Raw genomic sequence first — 11,040 nt, forward strand, 5'->3', positions numbered from 1 at the left:
ATCCCTTGAGGGTAAATGTCAGGAATTTGGTGATAATGAGGGGGGGGGATACAGATCAAAATATATGTGCCCACACCTGTTAGTTCACATAAATTCTTTTGCCAAGGAATTTGGAAAGACTGAATACTGTCTAGGATTAAGAAACATTGACGAAAAGGTTCAACCTCACAGATGAGTTAGCTGCTCTCATATGACGCCATATTTTTCCCCTCTCCTCCACAACCTGGATAGATAGCAAATGCATGCACTGTGGAAATAGGATTAGTTATCATGTCCAGCAACAGTTAGGTTTGGAAAACTGTGTACCTGAATACATCAGGTATTTGGACCTAATGGATAAAGGAATTGGTGTGTGTTTTGGGGAGGGGGGACATATATACATTAAACATAAGTGTTTAGACTAGACTTAACTCCACGTTAAATTGTGTAAAGTTAGATAATTGTCCCCATTAAACTATTTAGTTTTATCTGGGGAACATGTTATGAGCAGTGATGAGGATGGGAGGTGACAAGAACGACATTTGTTTGTGTTTCAGTCAAATGTTTCCAAGTAAAGTTCTGAGTGTTACAGGCAAATGAATACTGCATTACATGTTTCGTGGTAAGTTCACGAAGTTCGTCTGGAAATATGTTTTAGGATATTGTCAACAGAAAAACAAGACATCATTCTTAAAATATTCAAGTTTTTAGGCAATATTTGCTTAAGCTGTTTGAAGTGACCAAGAAGAAATTGTCTTGCGCTATTTCTAAGATTTCGGTCATCATTTTGCGTTATTTTCTTTTGTATCATCAACTCTGAAATTTTTCTTTCAAATCTGTAACTAAGATTTGGACTGGGATCCAAATAGTCATCAATCTCTGACTCTAGAGGGTCGACTGTGGATGATGGTAGCACTAACATATTAGAAATAGAGCTAATCAAACGAGAATGGTCTTCAAATAATCTCATCTTATTCGCACTGTTAGATTCGAAAATTTTGTTAACTTGCTGAACTTGAACTAGAACATGATGCAAAAATAAAAGCTACAGCTGATTCCTTTCATCTTTGTACATCTCCCACAAAATTTGAGCTTTGTAACATTTCTCAGTCACACTCACGACTTCAAAGTGAGTTTTTAATTCCAACCACTGGCTGAGAATTCTGTCTACTGCCTGTTCAATGGAGAGCCACCTTGTTGCACAGTTGCTTACAATTTTCAGAGGAGCATCATTTTCGTTGATAGTTTGATACAGCTCTTTGTATGCTGCTTGTCTTGAAGAAGAATGTGAAAACCACTTATACGTTTTGGCAACTAAAAATTCTAATTTTCTGGGAGAGATTCTGCACAGGTGTGAGACATTACCAGTTGTAATGAATGGCATACGCATCTAATTAAAATTAAGGAGGGAATTTATGCCTTTGGTTGTTCATAAACGCCATTATTGACACCAATCATAACATTGCTATTGTCTGTACCGTTTGCAATGAGATTTTTAATGTTCAGTTTCTTGGTCAACGGTTCTTTTTCAGTGCAGCCACAATACCACTAGCGTCGCACTTTTCTACAACCACCATACTCAGAAATGTATGCGTAATTTTGTTGAATTTCTTGCTATAATAAATGATGGCCATTACTAAAATCTTATTCACTGTGATATCATTCGATTCGTCTATTAGCAAGCTGAAAATTTCATCTCTAATGTCCGCAATTAGATCTTCAAAATGCTCACTTATAATATTCTTTACAATTGCAGAGCACTTAGTTCAGTGCATTTTTACCTTTGGCATAATTTGACTGTCTGGGATGATATTTTTGCAAAGATCTACTAGATGATTGCAACTGTTGAACAAACAAATAATGCTAACCTAAAGTTCACAGTCTGATCAGAATTTCACAAGCATATTTGTAATAGGAACAGCCTTATATGAAACTGCAGCAAGATGTTTCTTAGTTTCACTATGCTTTACAAGCTGACAATATTTAGCAGCTATATCACATCTGCAAAACTTGGTGACCTTTTGTAGCATCACCAGGAATTTCACACAACCATCTATAAACATTCCCATTTGCAACCACTCCCTCCTAAATTTTTGCTTGTAAGCTTTATTTTTCTCTTTGCTCATTTTTGAAGAAGGGTATACAACTCTTTACTGCAACGAATTACGATCAGTCTTTGAAAACTTCCCACTCGTAATCGTAACTATCAACCAGAATACTGCAAAGACTAACTTGTAGCGGTGATATCAACTTTAAAACAACAAAATGGCAGACTTGGGCTACGTCACTGACTGACATCATGCATTTGAAACGTGTACGATGCTCGTACCAAACGTACAATACAATTCCTTATCAAATACAAACATCTGGAAAACTTTTAAAACAATTTCTTTAACAGTAAGTTATAAAAACAAAAAGAGCTGAAACTAGTTTTGAAGGAGCTAGGGAAGAAAAAAAAAAGCTAGATCTAGCTCCAAAAGAGCTGAATTGGCAACACTACTTAATACAGCCTCTCCCAGTCAAGTTAACCTTGTCTTTTGAGATGTGACCTTTTATCACCAAAGGGTCTCTTATGACTTCAGCAAGCATTCCCATCGTAAAAGAACATCTTCCAAAATTGTGGGCGATGGCAGCTAGACCTACCAGATGGTGCACATGATTTTTATTAGCCAGTGAAACACCACCACCTTCATTATTTAAGGCCTGAAGTGGCGCTTCCTATGTTTGTTTCCCAAAGCCAAGGTTTCAGTTCTCCCCCAACTTCCATGGATGCCCCCATGTTCTCCCCCACCTTCCATATAACAAAACCTTTCATCAGACAGTATCCTATAACACCCATTCAAAAGTTACCTCTGATAACATGGTTTTGTGAAGGGTAGGTCTTGCCTAAGTAATTTGCTTACGTTCTATAATAAAGTAACAGTGTAGTTGGATAAAGGAAATCCTTACTCAGTGATACTGCTTGACTTTGCAAAGGCTTTTGACAGGATTCCACATGGAACTCTGTTACATAAATTAGAGCAAATGGGTTTGGATCCGAAGATGGTGATTTGGATTAAAGGATGGCTGGCAGACAGATATCAAAGAGTGGTTTACGGAGGAGCTGAGTCCAGGAAAAGGCAAGTGACTAGTGGTGTACCTCAGGGCTCAGTTCTTGGTCCTCTATTGTTTAATTTGTACATCAATGATATTGGAAATATCTTGAATGGAAATATCCACTTGTTTGCTGATGATGCAAAATTGGGAAGAGCGATAATCAATTCAAATGATGTGGATATTTTACAGGATGACTTAAATAGGCTGACGCTATGGACTGAGGTAAATGGCTGTCAGTTCAACGTGGTTAAGTGTAAGGTGATGCACTTCGGGAGGATGACATCGCATGCTGTTTACTATATTAACGGAACTGAACTGCAGGAAGCTGATGAGACAAGAGACTTGGGAGTTATTGTGGACAGAGAACTTAAGTTTAAAGGGCATATTGCTAAGATTGCCAGAACATCACATCAAATTACATGGTTGTTGAGGAACACACTAACAAGCAGGGATAGGGAAGTTATTGTTCCACTCTATAAGGCATTAATAAGGCTGCATTTGGACTATTGTGCACAGATCTGGTCGCCAGGATTTCTTGGTGATGCGGAAGTGGTACAGAGGATTCAGAGGCGGGTTACAAAGATTGTTGCAGGTCTGTAGGATGTTCCCTATGAGGATAGATTGATGATCTGTGGGCTCCAAAATATGTTTTGGCAATCTTAGCAATATGCCCTTTAAATTTAAGTTCTCTGTCCACAATAACTCCCAAGTCTCTTGTCTCATCAACTTCCTGCAGTTCAGTTCCGTTCCGTTAATATAGTAAACAGCATGCGATGTCATCCTCCCGAAGTGCATCACCTTACACTTAGCCACGTTGAACTGACAGCCATTTACCTCAGTCCATAGCGTCAGCCTATTTAAAAATCTAGTCCTAACAAGGGTGTTAGGACTAGATTTTTTACTTGGAGGGTTGTGAATGGGTGGAATGCTTTGCCAGAACTGGTTGTGAATGCTTCAAGCTTCAACTGTGAATGAATTTAAGGAGAGGTATGACAGGTATTGTGTAAATAATGGTTAGTGTGTCAATGTCGGGTCTCCCGCGATGATTCTTTTGACTCCATGGAGACACCGTTAAAATAATAATAATAATATACCTCTCATATCACCCCCCCTCTCTTTCTCCTGTTAACCAGAGTCTGAAATGCACATACAATCTCTCCCCATAATCCAGATGTAATCTTTCTAACTCTTTATACTCTTCCGCAGCTTTATTCTCTTGGAGACCAAATCTGCACACAATAAACCTGGCGTGGTCTTATAAAGAAGCAAAAATGACTTCCTTATCCATACATGTCAAGGTTCACATCAACATCGCAATTATCCTCTGAAACATAAGTGGCAACCGCTGACTATAACAGCATATGTTATTGTCTGAATGATATATGCATGTAAACACAAGAAAGATATTTAATTAACCAGATATTTCGGTCTGGAAATAGTAGACCATCCTCAGTGGTATAAGAACAGTTATAAAAAATACAAGCTAGAATATTAACAATAGATCGTTTAAAATAGAAAAAGCCACGTGATGTTATATCACTAAGTATAAAACGGAATATTTTGAAGTAGATACATGATTAAAAAAAAATTTAATGAGTAATCTTTTAGACTTTCCCAGGTTTTTGATATACAGTCATTACGATTCAGGTTGGGATGACGGAGCAAGGCCTCCACGCTTTCCTTGAACAAACGTTCAAACCTATAACGGGATCTATGTAAGAGGCAAGTCCTGACTCGCCTCTTGAAACTGACCACAACATCCTTTGGTCCAGGACTCGCCGCTTACATAGATCCCGTTATAGGTTTGAACGTTTGTTCAAGGAAAGCGTGCAGGCCTTGCTCCATCATCCCAACCTGAATCGTAATGACTGTATATCTATATCAAAAACCTGGGAAAGTCTAATAGATTACTCAATAAATTTTTTTTTAATCATGTATCTACTTCAAGTGACTCGTGAAAGTCTCCAATTTTGAATATTACTTATCACCACTTGTCTAATTATCCATTTAACTAAATAATCGCTAGTACTAAATTATGAGAATCTGTAACAGCAACAATGTCAACTAACTGTTAGTGATGGGAATGGTTATTATTATGGATGTGATTATGAAAAGAACAATTCTGTGTTTTGACCTATCAAGCATGTTTAAAGATGTCTTTATAAATAAGGAACTAGATAAGACTAGAGATCTGCAAGTTGTTGAACTGTACCATGCAGACTACAGATAATATGCAAAAGAGCATGCATGTCACTTATGTCTGCACACGAATGCTAGGAGTATCAGAAACAAAGGAGTAGAATTCTTGCCTTGGTTAATATATTGTAGGCATTAGTGAGACCTGGCTATCAGAAGCAGACATTAACTGGTATTGAGTGTAATGGGTAGTATTTTTAGGAAGGATAGACAGAATATGAGAGGAGGGGTGCTGCTAATGATATCAGATGACTTGAATCCGGTTAGAGTTGAGACCTATGACTGCAATACTAGTAATTTTTTTATTTGTGGCAGTGAGTTTGAAGCCATCTGGCATGAAGAAGATCAAATACATAATGGGGTGATGTTAGAGACCTGGTGGATTGGTTGCTAGTGATGAAGAAATGCATCACGAAATAAATACGATGGGTTCGAAATGAGTAATAATGGAGGAGGGGGGGTTTAATTATCCGAAGATTGAATTGCTGTCAAATCACATGAGAAGAATGATACGATTTATTGAGCTGTTGCAAGACATTTTCCTCAAGCAACATGTCACAAAGAACTCAAGGTCAGTGTTAGATTTGATTATAGTGTCAGAAGGGGTTTCAGTTAACATTACTATTCTAGCTGTTGCACAAAATGAATTCTGCCTTCGGTCTGTAACAGTGATCATGTGGTACTCTTTTGGGCAGTGGCTAAGTTTATGAATGTTCCATTCAGAAAAGGTTACATGCTGAACTACAAAGCAGGAAATTATGGCCAACTAAGTTCAGCACAATAGTATCTGTTGCTGGAAGGGAAGAATATCGACAGGGAAGCATTTAAAAAAATACTTAAATGATGCAATATCAAAATATGTCCTGAGAGTTCAAAAAATAGACAGGGTATGAGACAAATGGATATGTAATCTTATCGAGCAAGAGATTCGTAAGAAAGCGATGTTATGGAAGGAATACCGTGTGCATAAGGACGATGTCCATTAGGAAAATAATAGCAGCAGGCCAGACTTAGCTTTCAGTACAACACAACTGTTGTACTGAAAGCTAAGTCTGAGTATGAAAAGAAACTGCAAGCTAAAAAAAATCCAAAAGAATTCTATCATGCTGCAAGTAAAAGAAATGATGAATCTGAAAGAATGACTACTAAATGCAGATGGTGCAAGGGTAACATATGCAGAAGAGGTTCAGCTAATGAATCATTTTGCTAAAAGCTGTCAACCTGGTATATGCAGCATTGAACACACCACCGCTTCTTCATGTATAAAGAAACTTGTGTATGAAGTGGAAATACTAGAGCTGTTGCACAAACTGAATAAGAAATCTGCAAGAAACATGGGATATCAGCATGGATGCTAAAAGAGTGTTCAGTTGAACTGGTTATCCCTTTGATCAGGTGATATAATTTGAGTCTCAGAGCAGGGAAGATTTCACAAGAGGTGAAAGAATGCATGGTAATTCCATTGCACAAGGGATGTTCAAAGACCAATATATTCAACTATCGACCATTTAGTATCTCAGGAATGATGCTGAAGATTTTAGTAAAATGGTTAGTGCTTTCATTCAGAAATGGGTTGGCATAGATTCTATACTTTGCAATGAACAGCATGGGTTTACTAAGAGACGGTCATGTTTTAGTAACTTGCTTACATTCTATAATATAATAATGTTACTTCTGAGATAGACAAGGGGAATGGATACACATACTACTTTAGGACATTGCTAAGGCATTTGACAGAATACAGTGTAGAAAACTGTTCCATAAATTGGAGAATAAATACCTCTGTAGTGCAATTGGAAGAACGAGGGTACGTTGCACCTTTCGATTAGAAAAGGCCTAAGTTCGATTCTCTTCGTAACGGGAGGGATCTTTATATGGACTTTATCAATCAAAGGTGAGTTTGCCGATCTCAGACGGTGGTAGCAGGGATTTTTCTCTTGGAAACTCGGGTTTTAGATCCTGCATATAGACCAATCGGCCTTTCAGAACACACGCAATTTACAGACAAAAAATTCTAGTTGTAGCGATGGCATTGATGTAGATGATTGGTAGTAGAGTTTCAGTGTAGTGGTGAGGACAGAGTTGTAGAGTGGGTGTCTTCCTGTGATGAGTCTACAGACGCCTTGGAGATGTTACAAATAATAATAAATTGGAGAATATGGGATCCGATTACTGGCTATTTCCGTGGATAAGTGGATGACTGACTGACACATCAAGAAATTGTGTAGGGATGTGAATCTAAGATTTAGGGTAACTAGTGGTGTACCTCAAGGATAAGTGCTTCGTCCATTATTATTCAATCTGTACATTACTAATATTCGGAAGGATTTGAAATGCGATCTACAGCTATTTCTGATGATACAAAGATAGGTAATCAGGAGTGCTGCTGATGATTTGAATAAGATGGAATTTTGGGCATGTGAAGATGGCTCACATGTCCATTTATTAACATCAGTTCAATGTTAATGAATGTCAAGCCATGCACTGTGGTGTGATAAGATATCCAATGTTGTATTATATTAGTGGGATTATGCTAGAAGAAACTGATCAGGCTAGGGATCTTGGAGTTTTAGTAGACAAGATGTCGAAGATAAAGGATAATGTTGCAAAAATTTTAAATACCACACAGAATAATTGCAATGCTGACATGAAGTTATTTTGCCTGTTTATAAGGTCCAATTTTCTGGAGAGATAGGTTTGCAACATGAAATCCTATCACAACATGCTTCTCAAACTGCCTATAAACAGGTGACTCATTACATGGCATGATGTACCTTGCCCGTGGGGGTGTCCATTGACTTATTTTTAAGCACTGTACACCGAATTATAATGTCTATGCAATTATAGACATCATAATCTCCAAAGGTAGCCAGTCAGATAGAGCAGATCCAATACTATTACTAATGGATGTGAAGAAGAGACATCTGACTGGTGCCGCAATTCTCTTAGTCCTTAACATTAACACATTATACTTTTGTCTGAAATAGTGTGGATTCTATCATCTGGTTTCTTGAGGAAAAAAAAATAAATTGAGAAAAAAAATCCGCTAAAACCTTTTATTCTGTTATATGGAGCAGGCAAAGCTTTTATACCCTATCTAGCTTTTGGAGGATGAATGTGTTCAATCTCCACCAGTAGCCAATCACAGATAGCTGGCCCATGTTTATCGCTAATTATAGCAGCCACTGATGATGAGGCTGGCAAACAAGTGTTGCTATCTCTTGGCACCTAACCCTAACAAGATATATTATTGTCTGAAATAATATGAGTACTGCGGTCGATTTTCTTGAGTTTCCGGGAGGAAAAACCTGGTTGCTTGTGCCAGACATCGACTCTTGGGAAGCGGTCGAAGAAAGGCTTCGAAAAAGTTCCTCCAGTCGGCGACTAGGCTCGAACTTAAGTCTAACTTTGAGCGACCAAGTGCAGAGGATACAAACGCCACTTTCACTAAGCTGCACAGGCCTTTGAGTTGTATTTGCAATCTTTGCCACATGGCCCTTGAACTTCAACTTCCTATCTACTAACACTCCAAGATCCCTATTCATCAGTTTCTTCAACATAATCCAACCAATATAATATGACATTGGTTATCTAATCACACCAAAGTGAATGACTTTACATTTACTGACCTTGAACTGACATCCATTTTCCCACAATTCGAGCCTATTCAAATCATTCTGCAAGTACTGCATATTAGCAGCATTCCTGATTAACCTACCTAACTTTTCATCATCAGCAGATAGCTGTATGTCACTTGTCAAATCCTTCCCAATATTATTAATGTATAGATTGAATGACAGTGGACCAAGCAGTGATTCTTGTGATGTACTACTACTACTGGTTACCTTAAATCTTGCAGATTCACATTCCCCATATACCACTTTTTGATATGTCAGTCAGCCACCTCTTATATTATGTATGCTAATATTCCATAATCCAAACCCATATAAGCATATATAAAAGGATGGCTGACTGACAGATATCAAAAAGTGACATTGGGGGATGCGAATCTGCAAGGTTTAAGATAATCAGTGGTGCACCAAAAGGATCACTGCTTGGTTCACTGTCATTCAATCTATACAACAGCAGTCTACCATGCTGTATTCTGTCAAAGGCCTTAATAAAATCCAGACGTATCATGGTGTATCCATTACCCTTGTCTATTTCGATGATAACATTGTTATAGAATGTGACCAAGTTGCTAAAATATGACCTTCCCTTAGCAAACCCATGTTGCTCATTGCCAAGTAGAGATTAACTGTTAACCCATTTCTGAATGAGAGCCCTAACCAATTTTTGCAAAATCTTAACCACCACTCCTGAGATACTAATTGGTCGATAGTTGGATACATCGGTCTTTGCACTAGACTTGTGCAATGGAATTACCATACATTCTTTCCATTCCTGCAGAATCTTCCCTGTTCTGAGACATATATATTAAACTGCCTGGTCAAAGGAATGGCCAGTTCAGCTGAACACTCTTTTAGTACACATGCTGATATCCCACCAGTCCTTGCTGAATATTTATTCAGCTTATGCAACAGCTCTAATACCTCGTCTTCATACACCTGAGTTTCTTCATTCAGTGAAGAGGTATGAGTAACCTCAATGTCGCGTATGCCAGGTTCATAGCTTTTAACAAAATGGGCAATCATTAGCTGAATAACCTTTTCTGCATCTGTAACCCTCACGCCATCTTCATTTATAAGAGTTATTCTTTCATATTTATTCTTTGTTTTTACTGTAGCATTTCGATAGAATTCTTGTGGGTTGTCTTTAGCATGCAGAGCCAGTTTCTTTTCATAATCAGACTTTGCTTTCCGTACAACAGTTGTGACTATTCTAGCTAGCTGGTTATAATTTTCATAATGCACATCATCCTTATGCACGTCCTTCCACATCATCCATTTCGTACGAATCTCTTACTTAATAAGATTACACATTTGTCTCCTACCCTATTTATTCTTCAAACTCTCGAGACACACCCTGATATGGCATCATTTGAGTATTGTTTAAATGCTTCCCACGCACCGTCGATATTCTTCCCATCCATCAACCGATCCCATTCCACTGAACTTAGTATATTCCTCAGTTGGTCATAATTTCATGCTTTGCAGTTCAGCATGTAGTTTTTCTGAATGGAACATTCATAAACTTAGTCACTTCCCAAGTGTGTACCACATGATCTCTGTGACTAACCGGAGGCAGAACAGTTACATTTTTTAATGAAATGCCCTCTGACACTATAATGAAATCTTACACTCTTTGACCTCGAGTTTTTTTCTTCTGTTACATGCTGCTTGAGGAAGTTGTTACGCAACAGCTCAATAAATGCATTTTCATTCTTCTCATGATATTCTACTGCTACTCAATCAATATTTGGATAATTAAACTCCCCCATGATGATTACTCTTTTCGCGCTCATCTTGTCTATTTGGTGATGCATTTCTTTATCACTAGCAACCGATCCACCAGATCTGAAACAACACCCCACTATATAATTGATCTTGTTAGATTCCACCTCACACCAATGTCTTCGAACTCACTGCCACATAAAATACTGTTAGTAGTATTACTACAATCATAGGTCTCAACTTTAACTGGATTCATGTCATCCGATATCGTTAGCAGCACACCCCCTCCTCTTTTATCCGTCTTAAAAATACTGTACCCTTTACACTCGATACCAGTTAGTATGTCTAATTCTGATAGCCAGGTCTCTACAATCTGCAGTCTCAACATAGACAATAATTTGTGACGTCAATGTAG

Source organism: Typopeltis vanoorti, chromosome 20, assembly GCF_054136105.1.
Source record: "Typopeltis vanoorti isolate ZY-2024b chromosome 20, IOZ_Tvanoo_1.0, whole genome shotgun sequence".
Taxonomy (NCBI): Eukaryota; Metazoa; Arthropoda; class Arachnida; order Uropygi; family Thelyphonidae; genus Typopeltis; species Typopeltis vanoorti.